Source organism: Megalobrama amblycephala, linkage group LG4, assembly GCF_018812025.1.
Source record: "Megalobrama amblycephala isolate DHTTF-2021 linkage group LG4, ASM1881202v1, whole genome shotgun sequence".
Taxonomy (NCBI): Eukaryota; Metazoa; Chordata; class Actinopteri; order Cypriniformes; family Xenocyprididae; genus Megalobrama; species Megalobrama amblycephala.
This window is the reverse complement of record NC_063047.1, coordinates 30,224,642-30,251,420: the sequence shown is the minus strand read 5'-3', so window position 1 is coordinate 30,251,420 and position 26,779 is coordinate 30,224,642. Positions and strand designations below refer to the sequence as shown.

Below are 26,779 nucleotides of genomic sequence, written 5' to 3'. Positions count from 1 at the left end.
CGCGTACAGTTCTGTTTGATGCTGTTTTGCGTTCAATGTTTGATCTACAGTATTATAAAAGTAATCAAATGTGCAATAGGTATTTGAGCACATTCAGTACCAGTATCTAAAGAAATTAAGAAATCATGCACATTCAGGTTGAAGTTTGGGTTTATGTATATATAAAACAATATTAATTGACAGCCTTGTGTGTGCATTTCTATAAAGTAGAATTAGCATGATGTGGATGGATATGCTGACTTTAGTCATTAGAATTGAGCTTATATAACTAAAAATGAGTATGCTCAGCTCAATATATCTGGTATAGATAAATCAATTTAATTCACTTATTACAAAATAGTAAAATCAAAAAGTGTAATGTTCTGTATTTTTCCGTTCTATTCATTGCCAAATAAGTCAAGGGGATCACACATAAACATTTACTGACTAAATTTGTTTTATCAAGTTTTATCAGTATTAAGTCTTACATTTGGTTTACATTCTACAGTAGACACTAATTCAGAAAGACCCTGTCCGTGGTCCTGAAATCAACAACATAAAGACTCAGAGCTGAGTTCAGCTTCCTGTTTTGCTGTTTTCAACCCAAAGAGGACAGCAGAGCTTTATTAGGGCACTGTAGAAAATGGTTGAAACACATTTGTTCTGCATTATCCATGGTCTAATTAGGATTTAACAAAGAACTTGATAGTGTTTGTTGTTGCCTTTGCACCTGTGAGTTCGTGAGAAGATCTAACTAAAGATCGCATCACAAGATCACAAGAAGCTCTGGGAAGTGGTGAAAAGCAGCAGTGCTCCACCCTGTACAGCAGTGACTAAATCCGTAAAGCTCAAAGGATGGAAGCAGCTCAATGCACAACTCTCTTCCAGCAAGCGCAATGCACTCTAGATTAATTCTTTGCCACAATGCAAAAGGTACTGTATTAATTAAAGTAAAAGAAAAAGGTTATGCAGTGCTTCACGCATGACCATCTTGTGTGCTTTCTCACAGGAGTTGTGATGTTGTTTAGCATGCCAGATGGACACGTACTTCTCACTGTTTAGACCCATTGGGTATCCGCGGCCCCTCCCGTCTCACTGAGCTAACCTGATTGAACTGAAAACACATTAAATATTCCATCATTGAGAGACGGAGAGCGTTAAGGATGAGAAAGAGGGGTAGTCTAGTCGCGCAGATGGTTTTTCTGGTGTAGGGAGAGGGAAGAGGAGAGAAAAATGAATAAGATGTCTTCATTTCCGTACTGTGTGTGTCGTGTGAAGGTATTGATATTTGGATGATAAATGGTGTATATTTTTGTTTTTGCTGTGAATCCTGTAATTAAAGCAAGAGCAATAAGGTGTTGAGTGGTGACAGCCCACTCAAAAAGCCTTTTCTCTTTGTTTGTCTGATTTTTAACTCTTTTAAGCAGTAATCAACTATACAGTAATTAATTTCATTTATGAGTGAACAATAGTATGTTTAAATGTCGCCTATCTTGCTTAAGGGGGAAAAAAAAAGTTATTATTATAATACTTTATTATTTACTCACCGTCATGTCATGCTGTTATCTTTTTTTTTAGTAGAACAAAAAATAAAAAATAAATTTTGAATGTTTACCTATGCTTTATGAATGGGTTCCAACTCATGATTTTGTTCTGCCTTGAAACGGTGGACAAAATATTATTGTATGTTTTTATATTGTAATGTTCATTGTAGCTAGATCTAATGTGCGCATCTATCCTTTTATTTTTCTAAACTTCAGTTTGCACATTGGTGTTGTACATCGGCAGATTATTAAATTATATATTTAATTAACATATAGCGCCGTTACGTTTTGGGCAACCCGAGTTTGAGTCCTGGCTCGCGGACCTTTTTGCGACTCTCTCTCTCTCCCACTTCGCTTCCTGTCCTATTATAATAAAGTCAAAAAACGCCAAAAATAAATCTTTAAAAAAGATTAATAAATAAAAAGTTAATGAAAAATACAGATTTTTTTTTTTATCTGATTAGTCAAAGAAATAATTGATGATGGCATGACTTTCAAGCTCCAAAATAAGGACCATAAACACCATAAAGTCATAAACAAAAAAAATGTCCCCTGAAAATCTTCCCATCTGCTAAAACTCACAAATTCAATTTGTTTTTAATTTCGAATTCAAATATGGCTCATTTTGATACCACCCACCAGGTTTGATATCATTAACACCAATGCCATTGATTCTTGCCTGAAGGAGAATTGAGATTTGAGAGCTGCAGGATTGGGGAAGATTTTCATATGTAGGCTTGGATGAGGGTGAGTACATAATGACAGAACTTTACATTTTAAGCAAGAATGTGCATCTATTTGTGTTGTAATCTGTAAAGTAGGTGGCAAATTCTACAAATCAACACCAAAGACAAAAGCAGAAACCTGATGAACATAGTTCTCTAAAGAAAGGGCCGTTAGTTTAGAAGCACTTGAGTCAGTAGGCATGGTTAACAGAGATGTGTGTGAGTTTTAAGCTTGTAGCCAGTGGGTCTGCAGTCCTGCTTGTGTTTTGAGCCAATATCTGAATAGTGTTTTTCTTCAAGAGGTTTTTGTTTCAGCTTCAGAAAGGCACTTGTAAACATTCCATTCCCTCCGAGTCAGTCGAAAAACGTATTTAAAGTGCGGAAAGCGTTCGCGCCTGCAGCTCTCCAGCAGAAATGGGGGAAGCTAATTCATTGTGGTGAGCTTTTAGAAGAAGGCTTTGTCTTATAACTTTCTTTGAGACTGTCACTCTCAACAAGACCCTCTTCAGAGGCATTCATATTTACACAGACAGCAAGCAAGTCATTTCCACTCCAGTCTCCTATTATCCAACCAAATGATGAGGATGATCAGAATACATGGCAGACTCGCAGAGAGCGCTCTGTTGGAGGGAGGCTCATTCTGCTGAGAGGTCTCTCTGATACAGAGCTTCATCTGCTGCTCGCAGGTGTGAAAAAAGTCTATCAGCTGTTATGAAGTCGCATGGGTTGACGTAGGATGAATCAGGCTAGCTGTGGTCTGGATAGTGCTGGGATTTCAAACCACGGTAGGGCTTGGTGATGTTTTTTTAATTGTGTGCAATGACGTGTGTGCACTCAGTTTGTTGAGAGGTTTCATTTTGAAAGCATCACAGCAAACCAATCATCCAATTCCTGGAATTTCACTAGATTTTCAACTATCATTTATACTGTGTAGTTTGAATCAGTGTTATTCTTTAAATTATATGTATTTTAAATTATTTTATTTATTTTTAATTTAATTAAAAAAAATATTTCTTGTATTTAATTTAATTAAAAATAATTTAATTAAAATATAGTTTAGGTAAAATCAAATTTATATATATATATATATATATATATATATTAGAACATACCAGTTGTTTTCAAGAGAGTTTGGAAGGCAAAACATTGGTTCTTGCACAGAAAACAGCTTAATGCTCCCGCTGTGTATTTTAGTGAAGTTATCAAGGTCAGTGGTCTTTCCATGTTTCTGCCAAATAGCCTTCTGAGTGACGGCTGACCTCAAACTGGCAGCTAAATATTGCATTTAACGTGTAGAAACAACAAAAGCAATAAGCTGTTGCAAGGTACAATCAAGATTATTTCACGATGCCGTTATTCAGTTTACTTTGGATCATGTAAACAAAAAACAAATCACCCTTTTGGCTCTTGACAGCAATATAAAGCAGGCCATTATTAGAGAGATCACTTCTAATTATTATCGCTCTTGTAAGTGTAAACTTGGTTTACTCAGAGTCATTTGTTTGGCAGCATTATCAACCATCAACAAAAGGAGAGACAGGAAAACCCCACCTTATTGAATAGATGGGAAACATGAATGATTCATTAGGGCTTTTCACACTGCGCGTAACCCCGGGTTATCGTCATTCTAAAAACTGCTTTTAACCTCGGGTAAAGGAACGTTTCACACTTGAAATTTAGAAGTGGGGTTAGCACCGTTTTTACCAGGGGTTATGAAACCCTGTGCTGGAGCAGGGTTAGCATTGCGATGCCAAACTTTTACAGTGTGAAACGATGCAGTGTTAGAATGTTACAGCTAGACGCTTCGCAACAGACCAATCATGTACTCTTATTTGCCTGCTTTAGACAGTCATGGAAACACTGTGCATTGTATATAAACAGAAAATTCAGCGTTTGAGGGGAAAAATGTCAAATACCGACAGAAAATGCGACAATTTGACTGAAGAAGAGACCGTTTCATTCTTACCTTTATAGTCCGATATATCCATTCAGTATAAACTCGATAGAACAGTCAGCAATATGAGGATGAGCAATGCTGGAGCTAGCCTATGTAAACAGGTCGCGTGCTGCGTTTATCCAATCAATGTCGCTGAAATCGCAAATATACAAATAAGAACGTTAACCCAGGGTTTAGGAATGTACAATGTGAAACATCAGCTTCTGAATACCCAGGTTTAATTGTTAACCCCGGATAAATTATGAGCCGTGTGAAATGTGAAGCAAGATAACCCTGGATTCCATTTACTTGGGGTTTAGGCCCTGTTTACACTAGTGCACAAAACGCATAACTTTTGCTACAGTTACGCCTGTTGTTTACACTACTCCTGTGTTTATGACCTTGAAAATGGAGACTTTTGAAAATGCCGCAGAGCCCGTTTTAGTTTGAAAACACCGGGGTTGTGTTTGAGTGTAAACGGACCAAAACGGAGACTTTTGAAAAGGATGGAGTGGCTGTCCACGTTCGCTCTCCGTATCCTTGACGACCGTGTAAACCAGGGGTCTCAAACTCAAATTGTCGGGGGGCCGTTTCTGTGATTGACACCTCATAGGAGGGCCATATTAACATTCAAGCGCAAGAAAGCGCAAAATTTCAGAAAATTTACTTTCCTTTGCATTATTTCTCATTTACTTCAAATTTCATTAGGCCTACTAAAATATTTTTATACCTATACTATAAATTACTTATTTACCATACTAAATGTAAACAGCAGTGTCTCTCTCATTGTTACAGAGTGTAATATAATTATATAATACTATTACTAATATAATACTATTAATTGAAATAGTCTGGTGCGACTTCTCACATCCAACAAGATATATGGAATAAAAAATCAGTAATTTAGGAACAAAACCTGAAACACTTGTGGTGTGGAGGGGTCAGAAATAAACAAAAAAACTGGAGCTATACAGTATATCAACTTTGTTTTGCCAAAAAAATAAAAATCTCTCATTGTTACATACATTATTAGTTTTTAACATCCAGTGGAAGTATTTTCCCTTACTTTATGTTAGCTTAAATAACGTTAAAATCTTGCACTGAACAACACTGTACTGAACAAATACAATCCCTGAATACATTTGTACACTCCTCTGTTTCTTGACAGACACTTGGCAGTGCTTGTGCTCACACAGCTGGGCCACATTTGTCCAAGATGCCGTTTGAGCATCGGTAACGTTTAATGGCTGCATCGGACGCGTTTCGGTGGTTTAAAACGGCGCTCGTGACTTAAAGCCGAGTGCTTTTATTGTAATTTAGGCAAGCGCGCTCATAATAGAAGCGATTGAGACCGCAGCTCATGGTTGCATAGCAACGACAGACGCCACTGGAGCGAAAGCGCATTGGAAAGGAGAATGCGGCGCGGCCGCTTATGTGACGCGATATGTGAATGCCCCTTAGAACGCTGACTTTTTCTTTGCATATCAGACAGGTAGCAACTAGAGAATAATAATAATAATAATAATTTAGCGGGCCGGATTATGTTTTATTTTTGAGATCACTGGTGTAAACAATAACATGGAGACTGAACTGCATCTTTGCTGGCTTTGTTGTCATTTTTAGCAGCCATTGTGCAGTCACTCTGTATTTTCTGATACTGCAGCTCCCTAAATGCGCAAGAGGCAACTGTTTACACTTGTGTGCGCATGCCCAGAGTGCATGAACGGTCATGTGAAATGTGTTTTCGTTCATGTAGTGTAGACGGAGATTGTTTCTGAATTGTTTCTGATTGTTTTCTATTCGCTGTGGAAAGGCCAGTGTAGACAAGGATTTTTTTCATTTTAAAATGCCATTTTAAAATGAAAATGCACTAGTGTAAACGGGGCCTAAGAATAACCCAGGGTTAACTATTTCAAGCGTGAAAAGCCCAATTGAAGATTTAGAGAATGGAGAATATAAATTAATCTTATATATTCATGTAGAACAACAACAGCTATAAGAATAAACAACAATGTGTTAATATCACCAAATATAAAACCAATATGTATATATCCCTTTCAGTTTGGTGACTTCCTGAAGGAAATAATAATCTTTTCTCAAAAGTAAGATCAAATAGACATTGATTTTTTTCCTGAGAAAAAGACCCCAGCAGTCTCACATGTGTGAGTTTCTGAACTGATCTTAATATCTTAAAATGAGATCTGATTTAAATAAGATTACAACACAAACTCAACTTGCGACTTTGATTTTATTGGCCTTTAATCTATATTCGTACTGTGTGTTAACAATTGACTCGTGTGTCTATTTTTTATTTCATTTTAGGATTTTTTTGAGGAACATCGTTGATACCTAATGGAATTCTCAAAATATGTTTAACTTAAGTCTCATGAGCTATGAAAGAACAACCTTAGAGCAATTTTCACTTGGGTTTGTCCTTGACACTGACACATGTAATTGTATGGATTCCAGGTTGATGGAAACACATTGAAGAATATAATAAGAATACTGAAAATACCAACCTCCTGTATCCTGTGGGCTTCAAACTGTCATAGCTGTATGTGGCTGATGCTGCTTTATGCAACATTTGTGGAATCAATTTTGCCCTCAAAAATTAATAAATAATTCTATCGCATTTAGTAGGAAAAGTATTGCAGGCGTGGTGAGAGACTCAATAGGCGCTCATCAAATCCCTCTAAATGAACTGAATCCACTGCAATAGGTTCGTTTATTCAGGTAATCTCACATAGTATTGCATCAGACAAGCTCAACTGTGTTCAACTGAATGACCAAACCGCGTCTATCGAGTGACCTTTAGAATGCAGTTTAATGATGCTTTGCAGTCTTTCATCAACACGGTATGTCTTGTGTGTGACGATATGAAGATATTGTTAAATTTGAAGTTATTCTTAGCAAAATAAGCTTAACAGTTATAGTTGAAGGTGTGAAATTGTGTTTCCAGCTGCTATAACTTCACGTCTTTGGCAGCGTTTGACTATTAAAATGCTTTGAGCTATAGCGTGGGATGAAACTAGAACGTTTGCATGATTTCAATTTGAAATTGGGGAGAAATTAAATCTTTGAGGATCGTCATAATGGTTTTGGACCATTATGACCGACCATTATGACACCATTTTTGTAAATTCATTGTGCAGTTTTTAATATCAGAATATTATTCTGTGCAAAAATGGATTTTGTATTTCCTACATTATAAAGCAGTATGATCAAAATCACAGTATGTGTAATTTTATTCCATTTTATATTAGCATTCAGCTAGTTTTTTTATTAGCCTTATAAAACAATGTCATCTGTTAAAACAAAACATCACAACTAGTGGAGCCAAAAACATATGTGTAACAACAAACACACATACCTAACCCCTACTTAAACCCTGGTATCCTAACAAGGCAAAATATTTAATTGAATTACTTATAAAGTAAATAAATGTAAAACAAATACAAATGAATAGGAAATAAAAACCTCACAAATATAGCTACATATATGTTTATGTAGCTAATTAACATATAGCAAAAAGAAAACATATAATACTAAAAACATTAAACTTACTTGGCCTAGAGTACTCCAGATTGCTATGGAGGAAGAGAATGTTACTGATCGACTGTGGTGAACTTCATTTGTTTACTCCTTTCTTTTTGTGCAGCAAATCTCTGTATTGTTACGCTGTGACTGCCCACTCCCACCCGCAGCAAAGGTAAAACTATGGAAGCTTGTTTCCGCCACAAAAGAAGTCAGAATTGCGAGTTAATATCTTTACTTTATGACTATAACACACAATTGCGACTTTATTATCACACAGTTCTGACTTTATAACTCACAATTGCAACTTTATATCACGCAATTCTAATTGTGAGATGTAAACTTGCAATGGCAAGAAAAAAAGTCAGAATTAGTCAGAGATAAAAAGTTTATTTTTTATTCAGTGGCGGAAAAGAGCTTCCATAAAAAACACAAGATTTGCGTTGGATCCCGCAGGATCCCAATCCCAATGTAGCCCTCTACCGCTCTATAATTTGACAGCAAAACTAATTTGTTAGTTCTCACTGTAACTTCTTGTTTGAGTGAAAAACTATTGTAAACATGGTCTTCCTCATCCTGTGTACTTTATTTTTGTGCATTTCTACATACATGTACCTCGCTGTCGTCTGTAAATAACATAAAGCAGGGCTATTCAATTACAAATCCAGTTGGGCCAGATTTTCAAACCAAAAAGGTTAGCTGTGCCAGTCATTTTAGCGGCGAAGCAGCTCGTAACGACAAATTTTAAAACCAACACAAACAAATTTATAAAAAAAATAAATGTTCTCTTTTAACTTTGGTCAGTTTGCAAAGCTCCGGTTGTAAGATGCAATCAAACTCTGCACTTTTGCAGCCCTCTCTTGAGATCCCTCGGGAAAATTGGTGCGGAAAGTGGTGGTAAAATAAACAAGTATTTGTCAGTCCAGGCAGGGTTAAACTTACGGTTTCATTGGCAATTTTACGTTTCAGTGTTGAGAAAGTCATATTGATGGTAATCTAGGCTACTACCGGCACGCTTTGCATTGTTTGCGTGTTGCTAGGCTACGTGGTATGAATTTACATAGGAATGCATGTTTTTGGTGGGACCATAGACATAATAAATACTTTATAATATATATACTAATTTATATATATTAATTAAAAATTATAATTTATAAATAATATATATTAATTTATTAAGTCTATGGGCGGGACCACAGGCTGGGCCACTCGGAGATTGCTTCCGGGCCGCCAATTGAATAGCCCTGACATAAAGCATATGCCTGCATATTGATAACCACACAAATATATCTACCACATTATAAATGGTCACATTTCCTCCATTACATGCTATATATGCTGTACCGTCCAGCTCTGTTCTACATAATTAGTGCTCTTCCTGGGCAGGTACGTTTGATCAACAACTTTTGTCTGTATTAAATTCTGCATAAACGATCATATGTAAATGTATTTCAGATATTGCCTGGGAGGGGATCTAATTGCAGTGAACACAGCGCCTTGGAACTCACAGCGTAATTGACAAGAGGTGGACATGCAGTAAAGCGTCCCTCTGAGGATCAGCTCCGACTCTGTCTCCAGACAAACACCACTTTCTCCCTTTCAAAGCAAACATGTAAAGCTTTAAGCTAACAAGTGAGCCTGTGCTCCTCTTTCAAAGCTGTGGCAGCCATTCTCTTTTCTTAGGAAAAACATTAACGTTGATTCAACCATCTTTTTTTTTTATTATTACAAAACTCGAATATGAATGCTACAGCTAGCAACCATTTTTAGCCGAACACACACCCATGGTAATGAAACATTTATCCTTTAATCTGGAGAGGAGAGGTCTCTGTAAGAAGCTGAATAGAGCTCATGATGGATGAGCTGGTAAATAGTTAATTAGACAGAGCACAGGACGACCTTAAATTAGGTGCATGACTGGAGCTTTTGTCTGGACGATAAGTCAGTGTCGTCCCTCCTTCTCTCGCCCGTCTCACTGTTTTTCTCTTTGTTTGGTCCTCTCCAGCCACCTTTACACTCTGTTTCTCTCTGCTCGCTGTCACTTTTTCTCTTCATCGCTCCGGCATCCGTGCTTTTTTTCAGACCTTTAACACCAAAGATCCATTAGTGACAATCTTTTAACATGTCTTTTAGAAATCAGCACAATTACAGTGTGAGAGCCACAAGGCTTTGGATTCAGACTCTGACAGAAGGTCGTTATGATATAGATTTATTCATCTGGTTTTGAGCATTGTTGTTAATTCAAATAAAATTAGAGAACCACAGTGTGGGTACATTTTATATTTTTCTAATCAAAACAAAACTGACTTTGGGAAATGACCCACTAGATAATGGGTACAACCATTTTAAATATGTTTTACAAACTTCTCCAGAATAGGTCTGGATCATATATGGTATCACACCAAAATGACAAGAAAAAAATGCAAAAATATTATTTTAAAGGCACAGTATGTAAGTTTTGCCACTAGACAATAACAGTAACAAAGGCGTGGAATCATGGGAGTTGTCACCTCCACAGCTGATGGAAAGCAATCCGACAGGACTTGGGCAGAAATCATGTTCATGAGCTAATGTATTAAAGTTTTATTAATGTTACTGTGGTATGAAGCAGGGTGGGGCCAAGAGGTGAACAAGGCTGGTGGAGCGAATGCTAATGAGAGAGTCCCATGGAGGAGCTCTGGAAGGATATAAGAAGGAATGATGGCAGTGAAAGGCGAGAGAGGACCAGGCCTAGGACATTTTACATTGTTGTTTTTATTATGCTTATATGCTGCAGTCAGCCACTGCCGCTCCTTTCATTATTGTTGTTTATGTCTGTTACAAAAAAAGTTACGTTTAACGTTTGCTGGTTCCCACGTCCTCCTTCCTCGAACTTGAACATTGTTACAGTTATGTTTGATCACTTAAATGCACATTTTTCACATCTCATTCTAATAAACTAGCCGTGAGTGCTAAATTACTGCTTAAACAGGTGACTTTATTTGATAAATTAAAATGGTGGGGTAACGCAGCACTGTTTTAATTGGTCAAAACAATCATACTAAAAAATATTTGATTGTGTTAAAGTTACGTTAACCTTACTCTGTGTTTGCTCGGTGACTGGTATGAGACACTTGTTGCACATTGCAGTAAGTTAGATCGATATAAGAGTATCATATTTATAAAAGATGGATGACTTGTGTTGATAAATGGCATGCAGTTAATTTTAAATATATATTGTATGGTGGAGAAAGTTCTGTATTATTGTTACTACAAATAAAGCTCTTTCTGATATTGCTATGTTAGCCACTTGTCAGAATAGTGTTGTCTCCGATGGATGGTACAAACATATTAATCAAGGTAATTCAAGAAAACAAGAGATTCAAACAGTAAGACTAACGGTACTGAGCTATATAACAATGATTAGTTTTATGTCAATAAAGGTATCCAAACAGGTGCTCACCTGTCTAATAAAAACACATAAGTAGGGCTGGGACGATACATTGATTCTCGATTGATACAATGAATCTGGTTCAATCCTGATATTTTCTCTCTCGAATCGATTCTGAGCTTAGTTTTAACAGCAGATGGCGCTCTAGGCTAGTTTTTAACTGCACACTCTCAAACGCTCACGAAGAAGACTGCTGGATAGCTCTCGTGCATTCGGCTTTGTCATGTAAGTGGTTAAATATAATTGCATTTCAGGTAAGAATGCTTTTATGATGCTAGATTTGTAATTCACTTCAACCTTTTCAAACATTATGAATGATTATTTTAGGTTTAAGTGGTGTGTGTAAAGGAACTGGAAGCACGTATAGTAGTGCCATCTGCTGTTTAAAAACTCAGCTCAGAATTGATTCGAGAGAGAATCGCGATACATCAGAAAATATCAGAATCGCTCCAGATTCTTTGTATCATGAATCGAGATTTGATGAATTGTCCCAGCCCTAAAAAGTGTCTGTGGTGTTTCCATGTTTGTTTACGGAAGTAAAACCGGAAATCGCGAGTAATGCGGATATGACGTCATTGACAGGCGACGCAATGAAACGGGCCATTACACTTGTTAAAATTGCTAATTTAAACATTGTTGGATAATGTAAGTTCACAATTGAACAAAATATATAACACTGTGCTAGTTTTGGGATATTTTAATGCACAAAATTATTTAATTCATTCCATATATTTACGTTTATGTAGCCTAATAATAATAATAATAATAATAAAAAAAAAAAAAAAAAAACTATAATAAAAATAATAATAAACCTTTATTATTATATGGCTAAAAACTGAATTATTATTAAAATTATTGGATAATTATATTACAGTACTGTGAATCTGAGAATCACTAGTTGTTTTTTTGTTTTGTTTTTTATTTTAAATCTTTATCTGGCTGTATTGCAATAATCACAGTTTGTGGGGGAAATTAATTGTAATGAAAAATGTAATTATCCAAAATAAAAAATAAAAAATAATGGACCTAAAATAGGCTTCATTTTCACTATGTAAAATAACATTTCTTATTTGTTGTCCTTTGTTTTTTTTGTTTTTGTTTTTTTCTCAATGAGATTGACCCATATACAAAGTTCTGTCATGAAACGCAGACTAATAGGTCCTTAGCTCAATCTGCTTGCAATCACATCATTCTCTATAGGGCGTAGCTGATTGGTCCTTTCTGTATCAGTAGCTAATGAGCTCGCTGCTTAACCTTCAAATACTTGGTCAGCATTTGGTGTAGCAGTCGCAGCGCGCTTCCAGAAACCCTCCACCTTCCCCAGCTCCACCTGTATAGATCTGCTATGGGTAATTCATTTATGCTATATTGTACAGCATCAGTGTGTCTTACTTGTTCACAGTAGTGTGTCATGTATGTATTGGCAGTAGCAAGTCCTGTACTTGCTCTGCAGCAGCAATAACAGCAGCAGCAGCAGGACCGAACATAACAATATTGTCATATCCTTTACCATTCCAAACACTCTGAGAGTTGTCATGACAGAAATATATTAATCTGGACCTCAAGGGTGCGAGGGAGATAAGGCACAGTCAAACACAGTATTATTTTACATGAGACTATTGTTGCTAACGAATTGGCTCTTGTTTGGATCTGAGACTAGCATATGTTTCAAATTTAAAGCTAAACAAACTCACTTGAGATATCACATAAAACCTTAGCGTATCACACTGATATTGATTCTTTCTGTGTTAACTGATATTGTTGAATAACACTGAGAATTTTATCAAATATGAACAAAGGGTACATTTAAGAACTGCGTTTATCTTTTTTGCTTCTTTCTTCTGCTTTAAATAAGTATATCTCTTTAGCTGGGGAACAAATCATTCTCCAAAGCTTGGTTGAAGTAACAGCCCTTATAAACATAATTTTTATCCAGAACAACAACAAAATACTGATTCCTTTTACACTGCTTCTTTATAAAATTCAGAAGTGCAAGTATTGCTCATCTTAAACATTTTTTCTTTCCTTTGAGGAAAGAAAAATCAATGAGTAAGATAGAGAAAGAATTACAGACGGATCGACAGAGATAGAGACAGACGGATGGCTAGACAGAGAAACAAAGGCACAAAGTGAATAGTTGATATACCCATCGGAGAAAAAACACTGTAATAAAATGAAACAACAAAAAAGTGTGAAACAGAATAGAAGACAAAAGATCTTGTATTTCATCACAAATATAGTTTGAAACAAGCAATGTATCTACATTAGGAGTCAGGCCTGCATGGAAAAAGATATTTAGAGAGGACCGAAGCGTGGCAGATGAGAAGGCAACGTCTGACAGTGAGAAACAATATGGATATTTCACTGGATCCGAACAAATGACTTACACATGATTATGGAGATAACCACCTTGATAGAACAAATAGCATCGTCGTTATGGGTGATTTTTCATACACTGTTCACATAGTGAAGGGTGCTTATGAGGAGTGAACTCAATGCAGATATTCTGGAGCATGGTAATCGAGTTTTCTGGGCAATTTCAAATTTATCAGTCCAGACGTAAGATTGAATGAAAAAGAATGAAAATCTAACTCAAAGTCAAAACAATTCCAAGTTTCTGAAGAAAACAAAAGTTTTCTTTCCTAGGCCCCTGCCAAACTCACAAACACAATTCTAGGGTGTTTTGGGAGGTTGTTATTGCTGCTATGATGTTGCTGGGATGTTCTGGGTGGTTGCTAGGTAGTTGTTAGGGTATTCTGGGTGGTTGTTAGCGCTGCTATGCTGTTGCTAGGTTGTTTTGAGTGGATGCTAGGGCTTATTGGTTACTTAGAGCCAATAGAACCAACCCAATGGATGAAAATTCTGCATAAAACAGTCGACTAGAATTCTGTCTTTCATTAAATAGAGAATGCACAGTGGAGAAGCTGTCTACTGTCACCAGCCTTGAACCAAGAAAAGCCTTGACAGTGTACAGACTCTACCAACATGGCCTTGGCGCTGAGACAGACAGGTACAGACAGACACGAACAGGCTGTGCTCTTTACTGCACACAAAATGAGGTAGAAACAGAGCTAGACTTTCTGACCTTATGCCCTAACCACACACAAATTAAAAACACATTGTTTCTCAGTTTGTGTCAGAATCTCATACGTCTGCTGCTTGAATGCGAGGTTCGAATTTGAAGTCTTGCTTACTGAGAACCAGTGGGACACAAATGTCAAGCTGAAAGTGACCTGCTTATTAGATAAAATACACTTTGACCTGGTTTGAAAAATAAACTACAATATTAACAGGCACACTATAGTGTAAAAGGTATAAAGTGTGTGTGTAATATAAGGAAAAATGTGGCTTTGAAGTAGGGCTGGGCGATAAATGATATATTGAGATTGTGATAAAATTTACGTCGATAATGATGATAAGCTCTGGACATTTTTACTCAATATGGATTAATCATCGAACAGAGGTTCAAACTCCTGTCTGAACGCCACTGGCCACAAACTCCAGGCTTCTCTCGAACAAAGCATACTTATGCATATAGGATTTTTTTTTATTTATATAGCATATTTTATAACTTTTTATTTTAGATCAGCTAGAAATGATGTTTAATTTACAAACTTTTATTTTGAAATGTAAGTCGATTGGCTGAAGTCAGGGCCGATGGCGAAAGTCTTGAGACCCTCGCCCCCTTTTGCAGGTTCTGACCACTTTTGGAGTTCACGCCCAATTTTGGAGATCTCCGATCTGCAGTTGTACCTACTTGAATGAAACTGTGCCATTAATTCACACAGAGATGTGGAAATCAATTATTAGCGACATGCACTGACTGGCTGTTGTCGCGTTTATTTATAGGCTGTTAGATTATATAAGCGGGAATGCCATTTTCTTTAGCATGCCATTCATCGCAAATCCCGCCCTGCAGTCAATTTCACTGGTTAAGGTGTAGGGTAGGTTTAGGGGTTAGCATTTGTTGTAGCATAGCATTCTGTTGGAAATCAGTCGTGTGATTGACATGACCAATGAAGTCTTTAGAATCGGCTGTGGGGTGGAGTTGCGCAGAACTGGATTGGGGGAAAAAAATCATGCATGCGTGTCATGTGCCTGTCTGTCAGTGGGAGGAAACCACAGCCTATTTTGGAGCTTCCACCCCATTTTTGGAGATCCCAACCCTATTTGGAGATCTCCAGGCTGCAGTTATACCCTTCTCGTTTCGTCTGATCGTATGTGACGCTCACTGTGTTTTCAGCATCTGCCCTGCCAATATATGAGGACATGAATACATGAACTTCATCTCCAGAGCTGCTTTAAGAGTCACTTCACAAGCTTTTCACTGTTTCATTTGAGGAAAATTACCATTAAATACACACTGAAACTAAAACTGAAATATATTCACAACAAACTGTCAAAATAAAAGTTTGGTTTGACTTCAAGAAATTATGAGAAATATATCAGTGCTGTATACTAAAATGTACTTTAAAACAAAAACATAAAAATGTAATGTTCTGTTGTATATTAATTGTCATATTTTCATTTGATTACATTTTAAAAGCTTTGTTAAATTGTTAAAGTTTAATTTAAATTTGTATTAAATCATTAAAACAGGACCCCACCCAAAGAAAAAAAAAAAAAGGAAAACAGAATTTAGGGAAAAGTAAAAAATATAAAAAGGTATATACTCTGTGGAGTACAGTATGTAAACAAGTTTATATCAAATATCGATATCATATGATATGGCAAGAAATACTGTGATAATATTTTTGGCCATATCGTCCAGCCCTACTTTGAAGTTGTTTTTTCTTAGCACGTAAGACTTAATGGTTTTAATTTAAACATCAGTTGTGTCTGCTAAACTCCTTTAACATAGATGCAAATGAGTCAATTGGCATACAGTAAGAGTATATAAGCCACATTCACACAGCAGCAGAATACGGTTGTTTGCTGCACAAACTCTTGTCTACTGTGTGTTTTCATGTGTGGTTTCGGTAACTTACAGCAACAGAGATATGAGCTGTTTGTCATCAGAAGTTTTTAGATCTTGTCACAGTTCTCCACCGGAGCTGCTCCCATCAGTTTTGTGTTCTACATGCGACTCAAATGCTCCGCTGTCCACCCAGATATAAAAGCTGCTGTTGGTTAATGAAGATTTGAGAGATGATCTTGAACTTATGTTGTGTCAAGACTTTTCAGTTTTTTGGACGTCGCCATCTTTGATATTATTTTTGTCGTTGTCACTATGGTTACTGGTAAGAATACTGGCTTGGCTCCCGCTGTACATTCATACAGACAGTATTCAAATCGCTACTGTAAGTTGCTGTGTGAACGTGACATTTCGAGACTCACATCTGTAAGTAAATGCAGTTGTCACTCCCGAAAACTGACAGTGTGGACGTAGCCATTGTGTAGCCATTTTTTCTGGATTGCAGACTTTGGCATCAAAGCTGAGCACAGTTTGAGACCTTGAGATCTTTTCTAAAACTCTTGTGAGGAGACACTTGTGATGTTACTGTTTTTTCCTCAGGAGAACATTTAATCTGATTTCTATTTAGGAGAAACAATTTAGATATTCAGGAGATCTCATCTGTGGTTTTCTTGGATCTTGAATCTTAAAGGGATAGTTCACCCAAAAATGAAAATTTGATGTTTATCTGCTTACCCCCAGCGCATCCAAGATGTAGGTGACTTTGTTTCTTCAGTAGAACACAAATGATGATTTTTAACTCCAACCGCTGCCGTCTGTCAGTCAAATAATTGCAGTAGATGGGAACTTCATCTATAAGAGTAAATAAAGCTTGCTTAGACAAATCCAAATTAAACCCTGCGGCGAAACGAAACGATCGGTTTGTGTGAGAAACCGAACAGTATTTATATCATTTTTTACCTCTAATACACCACTATGTCCAACTCCGTTCATGACTCCTTTAGTGATGTCTGATCGCGCTCTGACAGCGGCAGTGATGTCTGACACTCATTGAAGTATATGCACGAGACATCACTTCCGTTGTCAGAGCGCGATCAGACATCACTAAAGGAGTCATGAACGGAGTTGGACATAGTGGTGTATTAGAGGTAAAAAATGATATAAATACTGTTCGGTTTCTCACACAAACCGATCGTTTCGTGTCTTAGGACATTCATGTGTCGTCACGAGCCGCAGGGTTTAATTTGGATTTGTCTAAGCAAGCTTTATTTACTCTTATAGATGAAGTTCCCATCTACTGCAATTATTTGACTGACAGACGGCAGCGGTTGGAGTTAAAAATCATCATTTGTGTTCTACTGAAGAAAAAATGTCACCTACATCTTGGATGCGCTGGGGGTAAGCAGATAAACATCAAATTTTCATTTTTGGGTGAACTATCCCTTTAAGTCAGAGTAAAAGACAGCTCATTTACAAAAGTACCATTAAGCCGAAGATAAACATGACAAACATCTAATAAATGAAACACTGGCATGTTTTATTCCATTAACGAACCCTCTGAACTCACCATCAGATGCTACATCATAAGTCCTTTTTAATGAAACACACACATGCACATACATACTCACAGACTCACTAAAAAAGCCAGATAATTGCAGCGTTGAAAAACATCACGTAGACTTCCAGTAATTAGGAGATTATATCCACATAGCCAGAGAGGGGAGGTGAAATCGCTCAGCTCTTCTCAAACCTCTAATGGGGTCAAAAACAGCTCGATAAATCCAGTGCTTGGCTTTCAAATCCACTGCAAGCGGGGTGAAAGGGAGAGATGTAGGGGCAGGTGAAGTAGTCGATAAGGGTACCGATGTTAAAGTCAACAAGAAATCAAAACTGACCACATCGACCACATTACATGTTTCTTATTATGTTATTTTGAATCTTTCATCATTTCAATGAACGTGATCATAATTAATTACAGAAATGTTTTTGATTAATTAGTTATTAATATATATATATATATATATATATATATATATATATATATATATATATATATATATATATATATATATATATATATATATATAATAATTAAAAAAAATATATATAATATAAATTAATATAAATATATTTCTTTAAAAGTTCTTAAAAATGAAATATAAAATAATAAAATATATAAAAATATTTAAATAGTATTACATTTTATATTAGTATTTTCATAAATATTAATACATTTGTATTTTAGTATTATATATTACTATTGTATATCTCACCATTTTATATCCTATATTTAATAATAATGTTGTATTTATTAGTATATAAATAATTTGATCAAATAATTAATATTATATAACATTATATAACAATATTTTGCTGTGTGCCATTCTTTTTCTAAAAAAAAAAAAAAAAAAAAAATCCTGTCCTACATATTTTTCTTCTTGAATATCCAGTTTCAGTCATCACATTATGGAAGTATGGGTTGCAAAATTTTAATGCTGACTTGAAGATCTTGTGTATTGTGTGTGTGTGTGTGTGTGTGTATCCCAGACGGTAATTGACAGGTCTGGGTGTGGTTTGTGCAGATTATTATTGTATATATCATGGCAAATTAAATGTACCCATTCTCTCCCTGATGGAATATCTATGATAATGTTATCGCCATTCGCTTACGTTTCACGAGGGCAGGCGAGGAGGTGGTGGCAGGACAGGATATTGGTCTGTCTCTAAAAACTTGGCATTGGTACAGTTTTATAGATTTTCCAAAAGTGAATGAAATTGTTTGTCCACATGTCACAAAAGGAAGCTTGTCCAATCGTGAGCTTTAGAGTATGTTTTTGTTTGTTTGTTTGTTAATTCAGTGTGTGTGTTTTAAGCTCCAAGGTCATCCATTCTTCTAAATGTATTGATGAAAGGAAAGGTATGCTGCCAGCATTTCACTTTCTGTATAATTGTCTGTTCAAGTTTTCAAGAAACACAATTATTTCAATAATCAACATCAGAGAACGTGAGACATGTGTGAACAATCTGCCATTATTATTCAAAGTAAAATTATTCTAGAATGAATCCATTTCATTATCATCATGTCTAAACCGCTTTGTGGACAGATTTTATATATTTATTTGTTTATTTTTTAAATAGCCAGAATGGTTCCTCAGGCAGCTATTATTATTTAACAGCTTCAGCCAGGGCCAATAGATAAAGTACCACCTTCCATAGTTGTTGTTGTATTTCTGTACTTGTTGTGATACCTGCTAAGTCTAAACCTTTACCGTACATAATAGCTACTGATTTTAAGATTGTGTGAATGTACAGGAATATGTAAGCAATATAGTATAATTTAAGTAGTCTAGAGCATTTGCTGTGACATTGAACTGGCAAGATATTTGAGTTTTAAAAAACAGCTTTCGTCACTTCTGGGATGTTTACGCTTCAGTCACTGGCCAGATTGCCATGTGACTTGAATGCATCATGGACAGCATTTACCCTTGATATTTTCAGAACTGGACAATTGTTTTTGAAGTCTACACTCTTAGAAAAAATAAAAAAAAGGTTAAATGGGGTTCTAAATAGAGGTTCTAATTAGGGTCAATTTTAAAGAACACTTCATGCCAAAAGGTTCTTTATACAGAGAAATATCTTAAATGATTGCATACTACTTTAATACTTTAAATAACAGGTTATTTAATTTTTTTCTAGTGATAAAGTATGTTTAAGAGATATTTAGTTCATAAAATTTGATTACAATAAAAATGAATTGAAACAAAATTAATTAATTAAAACTTAACAAAAAAAAAAAAAAAAAAAATACAATGACAGATGACAGAACCTATAGAACCTTTTCTTAAAATTGAAATACCTACTTTCTAATTCCATTCCCCCACCATGATAACGTTTTTCACTCTTTGTAAACCTTTTTTTTTTAACCATTTACTGCTGCTGTGGCTAGCACCCATTTTACCCACCTTTTGAGTTTATTGGTAAATGTTACATAATCAATATTCATGAGCCAGATTTGATAAATTTCATAGTCTGTTCCTCATATTCTGTTCCCACAAATAAAATTATTTGTTTGCATGAACCTGTGCACCTTCTATTGACTAGTATTTACCTCAGCTTGTAGAAAAGCTACTTGTGATTAAAGGTCCCGTTTTTCGTGGTTTTTTGAAGCTTTGATTGTGTTTATAGTGTGCAATATAACATGTGTTCATGTTTCGCGTGTAAAAAAACACAGTATTTTTCACATAATTTACTTTTCTGTATACCGCTGTTTCCACTGTCATAAAAACGGGCTGATGACTTCCTTGTTCTATGAAGTCCCTCCTTCAGAAATACGTAACGAGTTCTGATTGTGCCAGCGGTTCCTGTGTTGATTCGACAGCTCTGAGCACACCGTGCCCGGAAAAGTCACGCCTCTTACCATAACGTGGAGATGCACGCGCTCAGTGTTATTGTAAACATGTCTTTAATTTTACCCTATCAATTTGAGCCGGAATCAGACCCGGTGATTGGACTGCGGGATGAAAATAACAGCGTTTCGACGACATGGCGACAAACACACTCTACAAACGCAACTCTTGTGTATTCCTGTGGGCGGAGGTTAGTCAAAAAACTGTTTTGGTGACGTCATTAAAGAAGGAAGTAGAGGGATGTAGTCCAAACTGGCCGTTCGATGTAGGCGACTTCTGTTAAATAAAATATCTTGCTTGGCATTGAACTTTGAGCTTTAAAATTTTGCAGATTTTATTTATACTCTAACAACAACATTACACACTAACTAAAGTTTGAAACATGGGATCACGAAGAACGGGACCTTTAACTTTGATTCTCTTTAGCGCAAGTTGAGTTTGGTTGATCGGTAAAAGTAATTTGAACAGAAGGCTAGGTAACACTTGAGTATAGGGAACACGTATTCATTATTAACTACTTCTATTGCCTCAATTAACTCCTAATTTACTGCTTATTAATAGTTAGTAAGGTAGCTTTTTGTAGCATTTAAATTTAGGTATTGGGATGTAGAATAAAGTCATGCAGAATAAGGCGTTAATATGTGCTTTATAAGTACTAATAAACAACCAGTATACTAGTAATATGCATGCTAATAAGCAACTAGTTACAAGTTAGAATTGAAACCCTAAAATAAAGTGTTACTGAAGGCTCATGTTTATATTTTGTAAAATTTTGGACAGATTCCGCCAACCACCTGCATGCGAAAACTTAATGGTTCTGCGTGAATCGCTGTTTTATTGTGAATGTGTCATATGTTAAAAGTTCAAAACAAATTTAGGTAGCAAAGATTTAGGGATGTTGGATTTTTTTCTCACTTCAGAGGTCAACATAGAATCACATACACTGTATGCACAAGTACACATGGAAACACAAATCCCACACATCAGCGGCATGCATGTTGGCATGAACACACACACTCTCCCCCCTCATTTCCTCTGAAGCACACTAGACTGAGGGTGTAATCGCCAGTTAATTACTCTGCTCTTGACCTGTGAGCGAAATGAGTCGCTTTGGTGCTGCTATCTGTATAAAATGCATTAGTTCAAGCTTTCTCTAATTGCTTTAATTAGTCATGAAGGAAGTCCTGATCTGCTGCTAATTGATAACGATTTAAATAGAACGGCAAATGGTTTGATAGTAATGAGATTTCCTAACGAATTTGGTGAAGTACCGCAAAATTACTTGGAAATCCAAGTTTTGTCTGTCTCTCTCTATCTCTCTCTCTCTATCTATCATCTGTCTGTCATCTATCGAGAAAAAAAGGTGTTGTTGATTTTTTTTTTACACAGCTTATATCAGGATGAACAGCCGAAAAATAAACTGCAGAGAACAAGGGAGCCTGGAAAAAAGGAAATGTATGATGACTAAGAACATCTGAGCTTCACAGTCGTAGGTGTTCTTGTTTGCATATACAATATTTCTCACCTCATTTTCTACTCGCATCTCTCTCTCCCTTTTTCTCTGTAGCAAGATCTCTAGGGCAGTGTGTGTGTGTGACTGTGGGTGTATGTTCACCTGTCTGATGTGGACCAGGTGTTCACTGGCCTCATGTGTTTGTGGCTCTCAGTCTGTTAAAAACACAGTGGGATGCAGCTCTGCTGTGCTGCTCAAATTCAACCTGCTTAAACCTTTTTTTTTGCTGGGAGATATCAGACACAGCAAGCCAAAAAACATAAAACCTGTCAATTAAACATCACACTGCTATAATTAAATATTAACTTTAATTGGCAGAACTCATTCGAGACTGAACAATCAAAAGACATTATTTAAACTTTGCTACAGATGTCTGTATATCGCTTGTTTTTAAAGGGTTAGATCATCCGAAAATGAAAATTCTGTCATTAATTACTCACCCAGAGGGTGATTCCAGACCTGTAAGACTTTCATTTATCTTCAGAACACAAATGAAGATCTTTTTGATGAAATCTGAGAGCTTTCTGTCCCTCCAGACAGCCTACGCAACTGACACTTTGACGCTTCAAAAAGTTCATAAAGAGATCGTAAAACTAATCCATATGAATTGGGCGGTTTAATCCACATTTTCTGAAGGGTCATTTTTAATGGTTTTGCTATTTATCCTGATTTATATGAAGTCAATACTTTTTCCTATCTGTAAAGACTGTACGATACAAGAAATAGTGTCCGTCAAATTCTAAATTAAAGGTAAAAATGATCAAATTAGACAAAGTACCTTTAATTGCTGAATACCTTTCGGAGGTCCTCTAAGTTATCTGAAAATATATTAATAAGGTCTATTTAATATACAGTATAAATAACTTTTGTGATTGAGGTCATACCACCCATGGCTCTAATTATAGCCATTCTCAATATAAGTAAATCTGAATGTGTGAATCCCAGGGAGGGCTGACTTCATCTCATGTCTTAGAAATAGACTGTCAATTATTGATGCCGCCCATGCTTTTGTCATGTTAAATGTAAAAAGCTGTAAACCGTGTTCCGACATGTTGAGGGTTTCTTCTGGGGTTTCTCGTCTCACGTTGATCTCCTTGTGTCAGGCTGTTCATCAGGACGGAGCGGTACAGAGGCGCAGCGATAAACAAGCAGATCTTATAAGCCTTTTTAGGCATGCTTCTGACATGAAGGCTGTTTTGAATGGTAGATACTATACCATGCAAAATTCTGAATTGAAGAACTGGCATCTGTTCATTGAAAGAGTGTGAATCTGAATTGAATTGACAACACCTACAGAAAATTGAATTGGATTATAAATTGGAATGACTAGATGAGGAATTGCAATTCAAAGAAAATAACACAGGTAATGCATTCTGGGAAATTAAGTGTTCTTCCACCCTGTTCCACAAAAGTTAATTTATTAAATATGAAGGGGGGGAAAAGAAATAAATACGTCTATCTTGACCAAATTTGCTTTTCTAGTTGAATTTCAGCACCCTGTTTGATACTTCAATTCAAATTGAAATCAGAATCAGGAATTGAATTGAAAGGGTACATTTACGAAACAACAATGGAAATGTTTTTCCTTTGCATTTTGGAAAAGTTTTGTGTATAGCGAAAACAATCCAATCCCTGTTCACACGGATCCACAAAAACAACTAATAACTCTATAATATGCATGCCAGACCAGTAGTTGGCGATGTCACTTTGTAAAGAAACACTACACACCTATAAACTGAACGCGTAATACGCATGAGCATGATGTCAACGTTTTCACAAATTCACATTTTTGTAGTTTACACGGAGGCGATAATGTTATTGTTTTCAAAAACTTGCACTTTGAAACCCATTTGCATTTTCAATTCGTATTTTAAGGCCCACAAAATGCTGTGGCCAAAATGCATAAAAAGTTTTCCATTTTCACTTGAAAACAGTGTTATGTAAATGGCCCCTAAGGCATTATTGCATGTATACTTTATGTAGAACAGGATTTCGGTGAGTTGATGAAAATGTAATAATTGATTTTTAAAATAAAACACTTTAAAGTATTAATTATATTTAAAGATGCAGTCCATACGCTTTGCCTCTTTGTCGTCATCTCTGTTCGAAACCTGCAATTGCAGTTATTTGCGGAACTATCATATTGTGATACTGTAAAGGTACTTCGGAATCACAGGTTGTAGTCTTGGAAGTATGATTAAAATAAGAATTTTCACCGGAAAATGTTATCTGAACAAGCAAGTAACAACAGCTGCTGTGAGAAAGGCTATAAATAGGGCCCTATGAAATCCTTTTTATTTTTTCCCAAATTCCGTTATATTTTTTCCCAAATTCCGTTTTAATTTTTCTGGATTCCATTTTTTTCCATTTTATTTATTTTTTGACTCCATTTTAATGGTTAAATTAAATTTTAGTAATCAAAAAGCATGTCTAATTAATTGAAATAATGAATCTTGTCCAATTTACCAACAATTTAATAAAAGTTTAACAAAAAAAATGGATAAACGTTTTATTCTTTCCCCTCAAATTTTATTTTTACCAAATTCTGTTTTCTGGATTCCATTTTAATGGTTTAATTCCATTTTAATAATCAAAAAGCACGTCTAATTAATTGAATTCTTAAAAACAACAATATTTATTAATTAAAAAAAATATTTTTATGAATTTTTTTTTCAGAAGTTCTGTTGTGTATTTAATTTTTTCTGGCAATCAAATGAACGCATACCATTAAATTTATCTTTTAATCATGAAATTAAACTATTTTGTCAAACAATGTGCTGCACAACAGAGCTTTACTGTTAAAATTAAAACATGGAAGAAACACTGAGATTATTGTTTAAAAATATATTGTAATAATTTATTGTTAAATTAATTTATCTAAATTCTACCGTACAACAGTAATATGTTTCTGTCAAGTTAAATCGAACTTTTATTTTGACGGTTTGCCTAGAGCTTTGAGTTTCTCTGTGTTTATGACGGTAGTTTTCTCAAACGAAGCAGTTAAATGCTGATGAAGTGACTTTCAGAGCAGATCTGGAGATGAATTTGTGCATTCATATAGTGAGGCGACAGAGGACGAAAACACTGCGAGCGTCGCACGTGCTTCAGCGTGCGCGCGCCCCCGCGTGAGTGTGTGTGAGGCGGTGTGAGGTAAATGAAACTGCGCTTCCGCATCATTCATTTCAGAGTCACAAAGGCATGCAGGATTCATGTTTAAATAGTCTTTTTGCGGTTTAATATTCACAGACGCTAGTCTATATCGCAATTTAATTTAAGTGTACTGACCTGCGTTTAATTCATTCATCAAAAAGTTGACAAATTCCGTGACATTCAGCGTTATATAGTAAATTCCGTTTTTATGAATGGATTCCGCGATTCCGTCCGCGATTCCATGATCGCGGAAATTATAGGGCCCTATATAAATGATCCGCCACCTGCAGGATCCTCATATGCGATATAGCCTACTAGCTGGGACACCTTCTTTATGTAAACAGATGTGACGTAATGACGCAAAGACAAATGGCGGCAAGCTTGAATTTGCCGCAGAAACCTACCAGTACCACTTTTTATTATTTTATATGTTCACCTGTATGTCAAATTCCTATATGACTTATATTATATTATGACCTATATGACCATCATAAAAATGTGTTGTTAAATTATTGACATATTAACTTAGAATCTCAGGATCTTAGTTCAAAGTGGATAGGCTGTCAAAAAAGTTTGGGATTATTATGCTTCTTGGACATTCGCATTGCTAGTTTAGTAACATGCCAACATCAATTTTGAGCCGAGTCTCCTGTGGGCATCGCGTGAGGAGTATATATGTGCCATGCTGAGTTGCTGCCTAAAGCATTCCAAATCAGTCACTTATGAGGTTCCATTTCAGTTAGGATGCAGACAGCTCACAAATTTTGGAATAGATCAAGAGTGTCAGAAGGAGAGATAGAGAAGAAATGAGCGATTGTGTGTTTGAGACGGATAGAAAGAAAGGGTGGAGGAGAACTCGATGTCAGGAATCTGATCAAAGACCGGAGCAGTGTGAATATTCATGCATGTCTTGTTAAAGTCCAGTATGTGTTGGCCTATTTACCAGAGAAGTGCAGAGATCTGGCTCCAGGGTTTATTTTCAAATATCTCATGGCCATTAAGAAGTAATGGGGCTTAAGACAGTAAACCATCACATCGCACACCGACCCGAGTGACACGCAAGGACAGGGAAGATCTACGAATCAAAGCAGGCAGGCAGAAAGAGAGGCGCCTTTGTAGAAAAGTCGAGGTAATTCGGCACAAGGGTAAATAAATAAAGGAGGAGAATAGCCACATGATGGATGGATGGATGGCGGGAGAGAGGGGCTGTTTTCATGTTCGCATCTTGACGGAGCTGACGAGGCAGGATCGCCTCATTCGGTATTCCGCTCAGGAGGAGAAAAGCCAGGGATTCTACGGCCAACTCGACTCATCTTCAAAGAGATATTAACATAGCGCTGGGTCTCTTTTATCTCTCCTCTAATTTCAAGGATGCCAGCTGAAATTAAAGCACTTCGCGATTGAAACAAGACTAAAAATACACAAAGTAAGAGAGAGTAGGAAAACAGGTCGAGGACAGGCAGCCCATGGTGCGCAGGAAGCAAACGTGCTCTTAATGAGGTCTGCTTTATTACGACCCCCGCCACAGTCAGAGTGGAAGCGGCAGGTGGGATTCGGCATTAGCGGGATCATGGTTTGTGCCCGATGGAGATTATGATCATTAAGAGTTCAGATCGCAGGAGTGACTCAGTCCTTAACTCTGCCTAG

The 26,779-nt window shown here is 36.3% G+C and overlaps 1 protein-coding gene across 1 annotated transcript in view; it reads left to right on the top strand.

Moving 5' to 3' along the window:
* The window catches only part of rtn4r (reticulon 4 receptor), a 112,595-nt gene that overhangs the window by 1,323 nt on the left and 84,493 nt on the right, over window positions 1-26,779 (top strand). The gene's annotated exons all lie outside the window — the stretch shown is intronic.